This window comes from Oryza sativa, chromosome 1, assembly GCF_034140825.1.
Source record: "Oryza sativa Japonica Group chromosome 1, ASM3414082v1".
NCBI lineage: Eukaryota > Viridiplantae > Streptophyta > Magnoliopsida > Poales > Poaceae > Oryza > Oryza sativa.
The window spans coordinates 15769018-15781086 of record NC_089035.1 but is presented as its reverse complement, the minus strand read 5'-3'; the positions used below and the strand labels follow the sequence as shown (position 1 = coordinate 15781086).

Genomic DNA, 12069 nt, shown 5'->3' with positions numbered 1-12069 from the left:
CGATCCAAGAAAACCACAACCAGAAATTGAAAGAAAAAAAAAAGAAAAACAGTCGAGCAGTGATGTGACCATGACTACTACGGATACAACCATTGCTCACATCATGGATAAACAAGAAGACATTAAGGTCAAGGCCTCTAAGTGCTGGAATCCGATTCGGCCACCTGCTGTACTGCTGATTTCAAACGGCCGCCAAATCTCCATACGAGCTCCGTTTTCGGCCCGTGAGTACTTGATGGAAAGCTCTCGGAGTCGTCTTTCCAACGGATCTAGTATCATCACCAAATTCCATCCCAGTCAACCGCAGTTAAAGAAACAAGGTGCAGCGTCACCTGTCATGGGCCTTTGGGCTTATAACTTCATTTGGGACCCCGGCCCAAGTGGGGCCCATGTGGGGTGCGCCCCAACCAGGTGGAGCACGACCCTGGGGTTCCTTTGGTCGTCCTACCAACATTATAAATAGCTAAGTACCCCTTTAGAGTTTTTCAGGTTTTGTTTAGATGAAAGTTTAGCCATTGCTACTTCCTTACAGCGTGCGTGTCGGCTAGACCGTCCGTCTGCTTGTATTCGAAACCCCAACTTATCATTGTATTCAATTCCTATTTGCAATATCAGATTGCTTTTATCTTGTTCTTACTTGTTTCTTCGATTTGCTTGTAGGAATAAGGTTGATTTGCATCGGCAAGATCAATATCCCACGCAGAGGTGTATCGATCGCTAAGGCGCAACACAACGTCTCGTACGGTTCTAGTCGGATCGTCAACGTTTCTCCCAAATCGTAGTTATCATCAACTCACCGAAAGATCGGGCCAAACAACTGCCTCGATTGTCGAGTGAAACTCAGGGTTCATCAAGCAGGTTGAATTGAAACAGCTGCTTCTCCTCGCGCACGCGCCCGCGGGGTTGCGCCTCCATGCGAGCGCATGAGACCGCCGCTCCTCTCCGCCGCACGTTGGCCCCGCCCTGTGAGCGCCGATGCTGCCGGATCCAACCACGTCCATGAGCGTCAACGCCGCCACCGATTCCGGCCTTGCCCACGAGCACCGTCACCTACACCGACGGATCTGGCCACGCTCGCAAGTGCCGACGCTGGATCCAGTTGCGCCCGCGAGCATCGACGCCGCTGCTGGAACTGCTGCTTCTCGGTTCTCCCTGCGCGCACGCCCGCGGGGCTGCACGCCCCTGCAAGCGTGCGAGGCCACCGCTCCTCTCCGCTGCGCCTCCCTGCACGCGCGAGGTCGCCTCTCCTCTCCGCCGAACGTGGGCCCCGCTGCAGCTGGCCCACGGGGCCGCCGCGCCTCCCTGCCGCTACTCCGTGCTCGCGTGTCGCCGCCGGCGCTTGTCGCGTGCGCCGCCGTCTTGTCTGCCTTCGGCCTCCGTACTCTAGGATTTTGGATCGGGGAAATGCTGTTTCCAGCAAGTGGATGACTGATTTACTGAAACAAGGGTACAATTGTCATTCACAAATTACAATATCATTTTCTTCCTACGTTTAATTTGAAAATTCCAGGCCCCCCACCTAACGACCGTCAAAACTTTATTTGCTTAGAGATAGATTTAATAGGTTCTCCGGTTTAAATTGTCTATATCTTATATATAATGGATCAAATAATGGGTCCATCGATTTAAACAAAAGTAAATGGTTAAATGTTTTTATTTGGGTTGTGTACGTTTTTTTACAGATAAATCTAATATCTTTTTTCTATAAAGCTAAAACACAGTAAACATCTAAAGCTCAACATGCAAACATGGTATTTATTAGCACTCCTAAAGTCAACATGTAAGCATGCCACATCAACCCAGTAAGAATGCAAAGCTCAACATGTGAGCATAGAGTAATTATATGTACAATTTATTTCTTTCTAAAACTAAACATGCCATGCTAAATCATCATTCTTAAATCATTTTCGTAATATTTCAATCCAAATCATTTCACCATTATCTAACATATATCCTGCAGCAAAGCGCGGGGTATCATCTAGTAATTGAAACAAGTGGGTCCACCAATTCATTAGAGTGCCATGTGGCGATTAAGGAGTATTTGTTGGAATACCATGTGACAGCTTAGTAGCGTTTATAGGAAGTATAATGGACTTTTAGAATGTAATAGATAGATAGTATAAATAGATCTAATCTATTGAATGAAATAAAACCAACGGTTTAGATTAATTTCTACCGAGAATGCTACTTCTCGGTCGCGCGGGAGGAGGGGGGAAAAAATCGGTCGCTCCTCCCTCCCCTCATCACGTGCGCACCAGCAGCCTCTCTGGCCCCCACCACATGTCCCCTGTCCCTACCTGCCACTTATCCACACACACAACTCCATTGCAACAAATCACCCACATATTTTGGTACCCCTCTATTAAGGAAATTTGGTTTATGTTTTCTTCCACCAAAAATGTTTCACCTAGTATACTCACAATGTTTCACTATGTATACATGTAATGTTGCAGTGAACTGAAATATTCCATTGCAACAAAAACCCACATATTTTGGAAACCCCCTCTTAAGGGAATTTGTTTTATTTTTTGTTCCACCGGAAAATGTTTCACCTAGTGTTCACAATGTTTTACCTAGTGTTCACAATGTTTCACTATGTATAAATCTAATGTTGCAGTGAACTAAATATTCCATTGCAACAAAAAAAACCCACATATTTTGGAAACCCCCTATTAAAGAAATTCGTTTTATTTTTTGTTTCACCGAAAAATGTTTCACCTAGTGTACTTATAATGTTTCACTATGTATATGTATGGATCAAATATTGCAGTGAACTGAAACATTCTTTCGCTATTTGCTGAAACATTGTTTTTATATAAGGTGAAACAGCACCCGATTTAAACAAGTGAAACATTTTCGATTTACTTAGTGAAACAATTCCGATATACCTGGTGGAACATCGTGCAACATTTAAAAATAATTCAATAATAAGCTAAAAATTTTTTCGTCGGAATATATCCATGTGTGGTCTTGTTTTGAAGATTCAATTGCAACGAATTTAATAGTGCAATCGGATCATGATTTGGATAAGTAATTTAAGAGAAAAATCAGTTTAAAATAGTTTTGCACGTAAATCGGGCGCTGACGTCACGCCCGATTTTTCTCCAAACCGATTGGGCGCCCGACCCGTAGACTCATCCAATTTCTACTATTAGTAGATAGTGCAGTTCCTGCAACCATCAACGAAGTCAAGACCATAGTGGGACTCTACCTACAAAAGCAAGGTGTACAATGGCGTGCCCATGAGCGAGCATCTGAGAATCTTCAACATTGAGGAGGGCGATAGTATTGCAGAAAAAGAAGGAAAGCTCAAACAAGGACAACGAGTTGAAGACCTAACGGAAGAAGATAGACATGTGTTGAAGCAACTAAACAAGCGGAAGCTGCACTGGCTGGACGGTGTTCACGCCTTCTTCACGGCGGTGGTGTTCCTATATGTGACGTTCAGCGATGTGGGGATCCAGAAATGCCTCTTCCCGATAACCGGCCACGACACCATGGAGCTGCTCAAGAATATGCCCCTGGGTATGTCCTTCCTCTCCAGCTTCGTCTTCATGATCTTCCCGACCACATCCCATGACATTGGGTTTTCCGACAGGACACTGGTAGAGAAAACGTTTGTAGTCCCGGTTCGTAACACCCCTTTAGTTCCGGTTGTCCAACCGGGACTACGAATCCGGGACTAAAGATAGGTCAGCCACGTGGCCGGCCGAAACATCTTTAGTCCCGGTTTGTGTTACCAACCAAGACTAAAGATCGGTGTACCATTTTTTTTATTTGCATGGCCCTGTTTGCTGCATGGTTGATTATATATAAATATATATATATACATATGTATATATATGTATATATGTATATATGTATACGTATATTGTATATATATATATATATATATATATATATATATATGTATATGTATATATATATATATATACATATACATATACATATATATACATATACATATGTATATATATATATACATACAAACATATATGTATGTCTGTATATATACATATATACATACATATATATATATATATATATACATACATACGTACATATATACATACATACATACGTATGTATATATATATATGTATATATATATATATATATACATATTTATATATATATATATATATGTGTATGTATATATATATATATATATGTGTATATATATATATATATGTGTGTATATATATATATATATATGTATATATATATATATGTATGTATATATATATATATATGTATGTGTGTATATATATCTATATATATGTATATATATATATAGATATATATATATAGATATATATATATATATACGCACGCGCATATGTGTATATGTATAAATACATATATTACACACATATGTATAAATTAAAGCACTTAACATTTTATGTGCATATATGTTACCAAAATATATATTAACACTAAAGTAAATGTGTACATATATAAATATATATATACATGCATATATAGTACAATTCATTTGCTCGCTAGCTATACCTATGACTTCGACGCTGGCGTTATGTCAGAAGAGGAAGGACCGATGTTATGAATTATCGATCCGTCGTAGTAGAATTCACCATCGGGATTAAGGACTTCTTCGTTGATGAATCCCATCAGTTGTTCTTGAATAGCCGTGATAAAATCCTTGTGTGGGAGATTATCCCTCATGTGAATACGCTATCATTCGAAAAATAATGACATATCAATATATGAAATTAATAAACAACTTAAAAAATCGATACGCAATGAAATTTTGAATGGTTTATGTATTCGTACATCGAGCTCTCGTGTGGTGCATATTTGGTTTGATAGGCAGTGGGCATACTCGCATACGTAGTAGCCGCATAAGTTAGTTCCCTGGTCCTGCTTTGCACACTACATGAGAAATGATGAGAGATTTAATATACTCTTTATATTAACTGTTATTAGAGATTCAATTCAATATAATTCTGGATCATGCATGTACTCACTGGAAAATGAAACCTCCGTCCAAGTTTTTCTTTCCAAGTCCCACGGACCAATTGACGGAACCGATCCGAAGCCCTACATATGCAGTTGCAAGCTATGATTAATTAATTATTACCTGAGATCAATATAATAGCAATAGAATCCCCGCGACTTAGGAATAGATGCATTATATTACTTGTCTATCAGTTGGAAGACCTTGTCAAAAATCTTCTCCTCTTTATTCATTGAGTCGTACACAGTGACTCTGCATGCGTCCAAGTCGAAGAATAACAGGACCCAGTGGAATCTGGAATATGCGTGAGATGAGATATATATGAAAATGTACATGCTATATGTATGGGAACGAAATTTGTTCGAACGACAATAAAAACTCATTCTATGTTGTACGGCAGTAGTATGAACGTCTTGAAATGCTGCTGCGTTAGGAGATGGACGAGATTGTCCTCTGTGTCTTTCTCGTACTTGTCGATCATTTCGGTGTTGATTTTCCGAGGGTCGATGAACCCAGTATCATAAACCCCCCGCTGTTGGGCCCTTTGAATCTCCATTCTACAACGATAAAATGAATTTATTATTGTTTACATATATGCAAGGAGCTAGTTATTGAACGAAACAAATCGAACTCGAATATACTTACAAAATCCATGCGCTTAGAAGAGAGACGTCGAGGGCGTCCAGATGGTACAGATCGGAGACATCCTTGAAATGGATCCAGAGAATATCTTCTCTTTGCAAGAAGTCGGGGTTTCTGATCCTCGCTCCGAACATCTCTCTACCCTTGGCGCTCATTTCCATGTACCGTTCATGGAATTTGTACATCTGTGTCGGTAGGGACTGCAACTGCTCAGGCGTGACAAGCGGTTTACCGAGTTCAAACTTGTATGCCACTTCCGCCTTCGGGATTGGTGCACCTCCAATCAGCTAATCCAGAGTTAGACTGGTGTCTGAAATGAAATCCGTTATGCCAAAATCTTTGCCGGTCACCAACGGCTCGACCTCTTGGTTTGGTTGTTCTCCAAGCTGAGGGACTGGTTTGGACTTCTTATGATAGGCTTTCTGAAGTGTTCGGTCATAGTCCGATAGCTTTAAGGCCTCCTTGTTTGTTGTGGACATTCCCTTGAAGAAGTTCTTCACGCTCGGGTCAATAGGTATCTTCTTTTCAGGACTCCGAGGCTTGAGTTGCCTCTTCACTTCTCCTGCCACATAAGCATCAAGCTCCTCTTGACTGCAATCATACGGCGGCTCCTTGTTTTTGGTGGCGTCAACTTTCGCCTTCTTCGTTGCCCTTGTGCGGGCAGGCGGTGGAGCTTGGCGAGACCTTGTCTTGGGAGGTGCAGGCGGACACGGTGGAGGTGGAGGAGCCGGAGGAGCTGGAGGAGATGGTGCAGGAGGAGGTGGCTGAGGAGCCGGAGGAGATGGTGCAGGAGGACGTGGCGGAGGAACCGGAGGAGATGGTGCATGAGACGCCGCTTGTCGCCCAGGGAGGATGATGTACCGCTTGCGCCACAGTATAATGGCGTGGCTTGTGTCTCGTAGATGCGTCTCCTCCTGGGTAGTCCAACTCGAGGTCCTCGTACGCGGCTTCCACCAGCTCAACTTCGACCTTGGAGTATCCTGCTGGAATCGGCCTACAGTGGTAAGTCCCTGAAGGGTCCGTTGGGATGGCCATGCCCGACGCCACCTACATGTGGTGAGAGGTTATCTATTAGTAATCAACATATATAAGCAGCAACTTGCAGAATGGACAAGTCTAAAAACTATAAACTACGAGCTTACCTTTATTGATAAGTTCTTGAAGGGAATATGCACCTCACATGGTGTCCGCTGAGTGATGTCATCAACAGGGCAGGTGGTTTCGTCCTGGGTTTGCATGGCGTCCATGCTCTGTGATCCTACCTGCCCCGTTGAGGCGCAGCTACTACGATTGCATGAAGGGCTAACCATTGCAGGAGGAATGTACAGCTGGGGATCCTAGGACCGATGTGCGGCCATGAGTTCATCCACCTTCCTTGCCACCTCCTCTTGCATGCTGAGCTCGTAGCTCGATACCCTGTACTCAAGATCTGCAATCTTCGCCTCGGTATCTCTCTTGCTCCTCATCCGACTCATGTACGTGTGGATATCCTCCTTGAATCCAATCTTCTAGGGAATCACGCCTTTCCCTCGTGTTCGTCCTGGATGCTCGGGAGTCTATAGGGCAAGTGACAGCTCGTCCTTCTCTCTGTCGGGTCGGAATGTGCCCTGAGAAGAGGCTTCCACTGCGTCTGTTAGTCGACTGGCAGCCTCACGTATCTGATCGCTGAAGTCAAGGGAGCCATCAACTGGGTTAAGCATTCCACCGTGAGCATAGTACCAGAACTTCGATCGATCCGGCCATTTAGCGGTGGCCGGTTCGATACCCCTCTCAATCAATCTTGCCTCCATCTCCTCCCACTTCGGCATTGCGACGCTATAGCCGCCTGACCCCAAGTGGTGATGGTACTTCTTCTTGGCGGCATTTTCTTTGTTTTTGACCATCATCGCTTGCCCTTGTTGCCCTGTCTTGTAAGCAACGAACTCGTCCCAATGATCCCTTAGCTTTGGGAATACGTCGAAGTTTGGTGTTAGTCCCTTCAGGATGTATTTCTTGTAGAGATCTCCCTTGAAGCTCTGGAACTATTATGCCATTTTCTTAAGAGTCCACTGTTTCACTATGTTCTCCGTATCCGCGGGGAGCGTGAACGTCTCGAGCATTGTGGTCCACAGCATCTCTTTCTCTGATTCCGGGACAAAGCTGTCATTATCCCCGCGTGCCCTTGTTCTGCGCCAGTACACCGTGCTGACAGGCACGTTATCCCTCACATCCCAACTGCTGTGGCGTACAAAATTCTTGGCTGCTTCTGCCGGGGCACTAGGTCGGCCGTCTTCGTCCACCTCAGTTATGATGTGCCGACCCTCTATCTTCTTCGCGGAACCTCGTTGTCCGCGTGCCGTCTTCTGTCCAGCGGAGGGATGAGTTTCACTAGCCTCCTCCTCCTCGTTCCCCTCCGCATCCCTCTCCACGTTCCCCTTCTCGTTCAAGTACTGGTTTGGATCCTCGTTCCCCTCTTCTTCGTTCTAGTACTGGCTGCTTCCCTCTACGATTGTATCGTACATTATCTGTTCCTCATCGCGATCAGCCATTTGTTCATACAAGAAATATTTGCTAAGTCTATAGGTCATATTTGCTAAGCGTAATATTAAAACTCTACTAATCTTATATTAAATCTCTAATAATCTTATATTAAAATTGTAATAATCATATATGCTAAGTCTAACAATCTTATATTAAATCTCTACTAATCTTATATTAAAATTGTAATAATCATATATGCTAAGTCTAACAATCTTATATTAAATCTCTACTAATCTTATATTAAAATTGTAATAATCATATATGCCGTCAGCGCGGGGTTGCCCTAGGCAGTGGCGGCGAAGGAGAAGCCGAGATCGATCGGAGGAAAAACTTCTAAGTGTTGGTGGAGAAGACGAGGGCGCACCGGGAATATATATACCCCTAGATCTTTAGTCCCGGTTGGTTAGAACATCCGGGAGTTAAGATATCTTTACTCCCGGATGTTCTCACCAACCAGGACTAAAGATATTTTCCCGCTATTTTCAAATTCTTTTTAAACCCAGTTAGGGTTAAGAACCGGGACTAAAGATAATAGCATTGAATTTTGAATTTCATTACATATGCGTTTCTAAAATAGTAAATAATGCATTACAATTATTTAATAAGCACTTGAATCATTTAAAATGGTTAAAAATTCTAATAATCATATATAATTAGCATATGCATGATATTAAATTGTTAAAAATTCTAATTAACATATGTAAATACCACATGCATGATTTAAAATTAATAAAAATTCTAATAATCATATATAATTAGCATATGCATGATATTAAATTGTTAAAAATTCTAATTAACATATGTAAATACCACGTGCATGATTTAAAACTTTTAAAAATTCTAATAATCATATATAACTAGCATATGGATGATTTTTATTTGATAAAAATTCTAATAATCAAACATAATTAACATATGCCATACAACAATTGATTTGTATGGATATTCAATACATACAAAATAGTTTACATCGTGTACACAACAATTACGGCAATACATCGGTGGTGACTATTGACCGCACGTACTTTCTCCTCACTATTGTTCCTTCCTTGTGATCGCTACGTGAGTAAGGTGTGTCTTCATTTGATAGGAGGATGCTAGGGTCAATCGTCACCGTGAAAGGGGGTTGCCCATCAAACTGATCGTCATCCTCATCAGTCTTGTTCTCTACTCCGACGATTTTTCTTTTTCCTGGGAGAACCACGTGGCGCTTCGGCTCGTCAGGCCCTTTGCCCTTTTTTCTTTTGCTAGACATGTCCTTGACGTAAAAAACTTGCGTTACATCATTGGCAAGGACAAAAGATTCGTCCGAGTATCCAACCTTGTTAAGGTCAACCGTTGTCATCCCACTGTCATCAATCGTTACACCTCCACCAGTCAACCTAACCCATTAGCACCGGAATAGAGGGACCTTGAGAGGTCCATAGTCAAGTTCCCATATGTCCTTGATGGCACCGTAATACGTGCCAGTTGTACTATCGTGTCCCATGGCATCGATACAAACAGCACTGTTATGGTTTGTGCTCTTCATGTCTTGGACTCTCGTGTAGAATGTGTACCTATTGATTTCATATCCCTGGAATGTCGCGATCGAGCCAGATGGTCCCCTCGCCAGGAAGGCCAGTTGTTGGTTAATCGTCTCGTTACCCATGAGATGTTGTCGCAGCCACACGGAGAAAGTATCAATGTGATGCCGTGTAATCCATGCATCAGACTTACCGATGTTTCTGGCACGAACTAGAGCCAAGTGCTCCTCGATGTAAGGAGCAACCAATGAAGATTGTTGTAGAACCGTAAAATGGGCTTTACGGAATAAATTGTGGTCTACCGTCATTATTGCTTTCCTTCCGAGAGTCCCCTTTCCCCGTATTCTCCCTTCATGGTGTGATTCAGGTACCCTGATTGGGTGAAGGTCTTCAATAAATTCTACGCAGAATTCAATGACCTCCTCTGTTCCATACCCCTTGGCGATGCTTTCCTCTGGACGAGCACGGTTACGAACATATTTCTTCAGAACGCCCATGTACCTTTCGAAAGGAAACATGTTGTGTAGGTACACAGGGCCGAGAATACCGATCTCTTTGACAAGGTGACAAAGCAGATGCGTCATTATATTGAAAAATGAAGGTGGAAATATCAACTCAAAGCTGACAAGACATTGCACCATATCATTCTGAAGGGCTTCTAATCTATACGGATCGATGACCTTCTGCGAAATTGCGTTCATGAAAGCACATAGCTTTGTTATTGTTGCCCGGACATTGTCTGGGAGGATACCCCTTATTATAACTGGTAGCAGCTGTGTCATCAACACGTGACAGTCAAGAGACTTTAGGTTTGTGAACTTCTTCTTCTTCGTGCTTATTATTCGCTTTATATTCGTAGAGTATCCTGACGGTACCTTGATGCTCTCCAAGCATTCAAACATACTTTCCTTCTCTGCCTTGCTAAGAGTGTAGCTGGCTGGACTCAAGTAATGGCTTCCTTTCTCCTTTGGTTCCGGGTGAAGGTCGACGCGTTATTCCATATGCTTCAGATCATTACATGCTTCCAGTGTATCTTTCGACTTTCCATATACACTTAGGAAGCCAAGAAGGTTTACGCAAAGGTTCTTAGTGAGGTGCATCACGTCGACTGCGTGGCGGACGTCCAAGAATTCCCAATAGGGTAACTCCCAAAATATGGTGTTTTTTTTCCACATCGCCGCGTGACCATCTTCGCTCTCTATAGGCTGGCTGCCAGGCCCCTTTCCAAACACTACTTTAAGATCTTTCACCAAAGCAAACACTGTTTTACCGCTGCAATGTTTTGGCTTCGTACGGTGGTCCGCTGTATGTTCAAAGTGCTTGCCTTTCTTCCGTACTGGGTGGTTTGCTGCAAGGAATCGACGATGACCCATGTACACAGCCTTCATACTGTGCTTAAGATACGTACTTTCTGTTTCATCCATACAATGAGTGCAAGCCTTGTACCCCTTGTTGGACTGCCCGGATAGGTTGCTAAGTGCAGGCCAATTGTTGATGGTTACGAACAGCAACGCTCGTAGGTTAAACTCCTCCTGTTTGTCCTCGTCCCACATGGGGACACCTTCCTTCTTCCACAACAGTTTAAGATATTCGACCAGTGGTCTTAGGTACATATCGATGTCGTTACCAGGTTGCTTGGGGCCTTGAATAATAATCGGCATCATTATGTAATTCCTCTTCATGCATAGCCAAAGGGGGAGGTTGTAGATACACATCGTAACGGGACAAGTGCTATGGCCGCTGCTCATCTCTCCAAAAGGATTCATGCCATCCGTACTTAAACCAAACCATTCTGTCGAAGTTTCGCCACTGCGAACCATCGGCGGGGTGTCTCAGCATCCCATCCTGTTGACGCTCTTCAGCATGCCAACGCATCATTCTAGCATTCCCCTTGTTCCTGAACAAACGCCTGAGCCGTGGTATTATAGGGAAATACCACATCACCTTAGCAGGAATTCTTTTCTTCGTTAGCTGCCCATCAACTTCTCCTAGATCCTCTCGTCTAATCTTATATCGTAGTGCTTTACAAACAGGGCATGCTTCTAGGTTCTCGTACTCCTCACCGCGATATAGGATACAATCATTCGAACATGCGTGAATCTTCTGAACTTCCAGTCCAAGAGGCCAGACTATCTTCTTAGCCTCATACGTTGTCTCGGGCAATTTGTTTCCCTCCAGAAGAATGTTCTTGACGAGTTTCAATAAATCGCCAAATGCCTTTTCACTAACACCATTTTTTGCCTTCCATTGCAAGAACTCCAAAGTGGTATCCAACTTTTTGTGCCCCTGCTCACAACCTGGGTACAACGACGTTCTGTGGTCCTCTAACATGTTGTCCAATTTATGGGCCCCCTTTTCACTTTCACAGTCCTCCTTGGCGTCCTGCAACATCTAACCAAGATCATC

General features: G+C 43.1%; 1 pseudogene; it reads right to left on the bottom strand.

Annotated features, from left to right (window-relative positions):
• Positions 1-9648: 9648 nt before the first annotated feature.
• Positions 9649-11604, bottom strand: LOC136355311 (uncharacterized; annotated as a pseudogene).
• Positions 11605-12069: the final 465 nt, after the last annotated feature.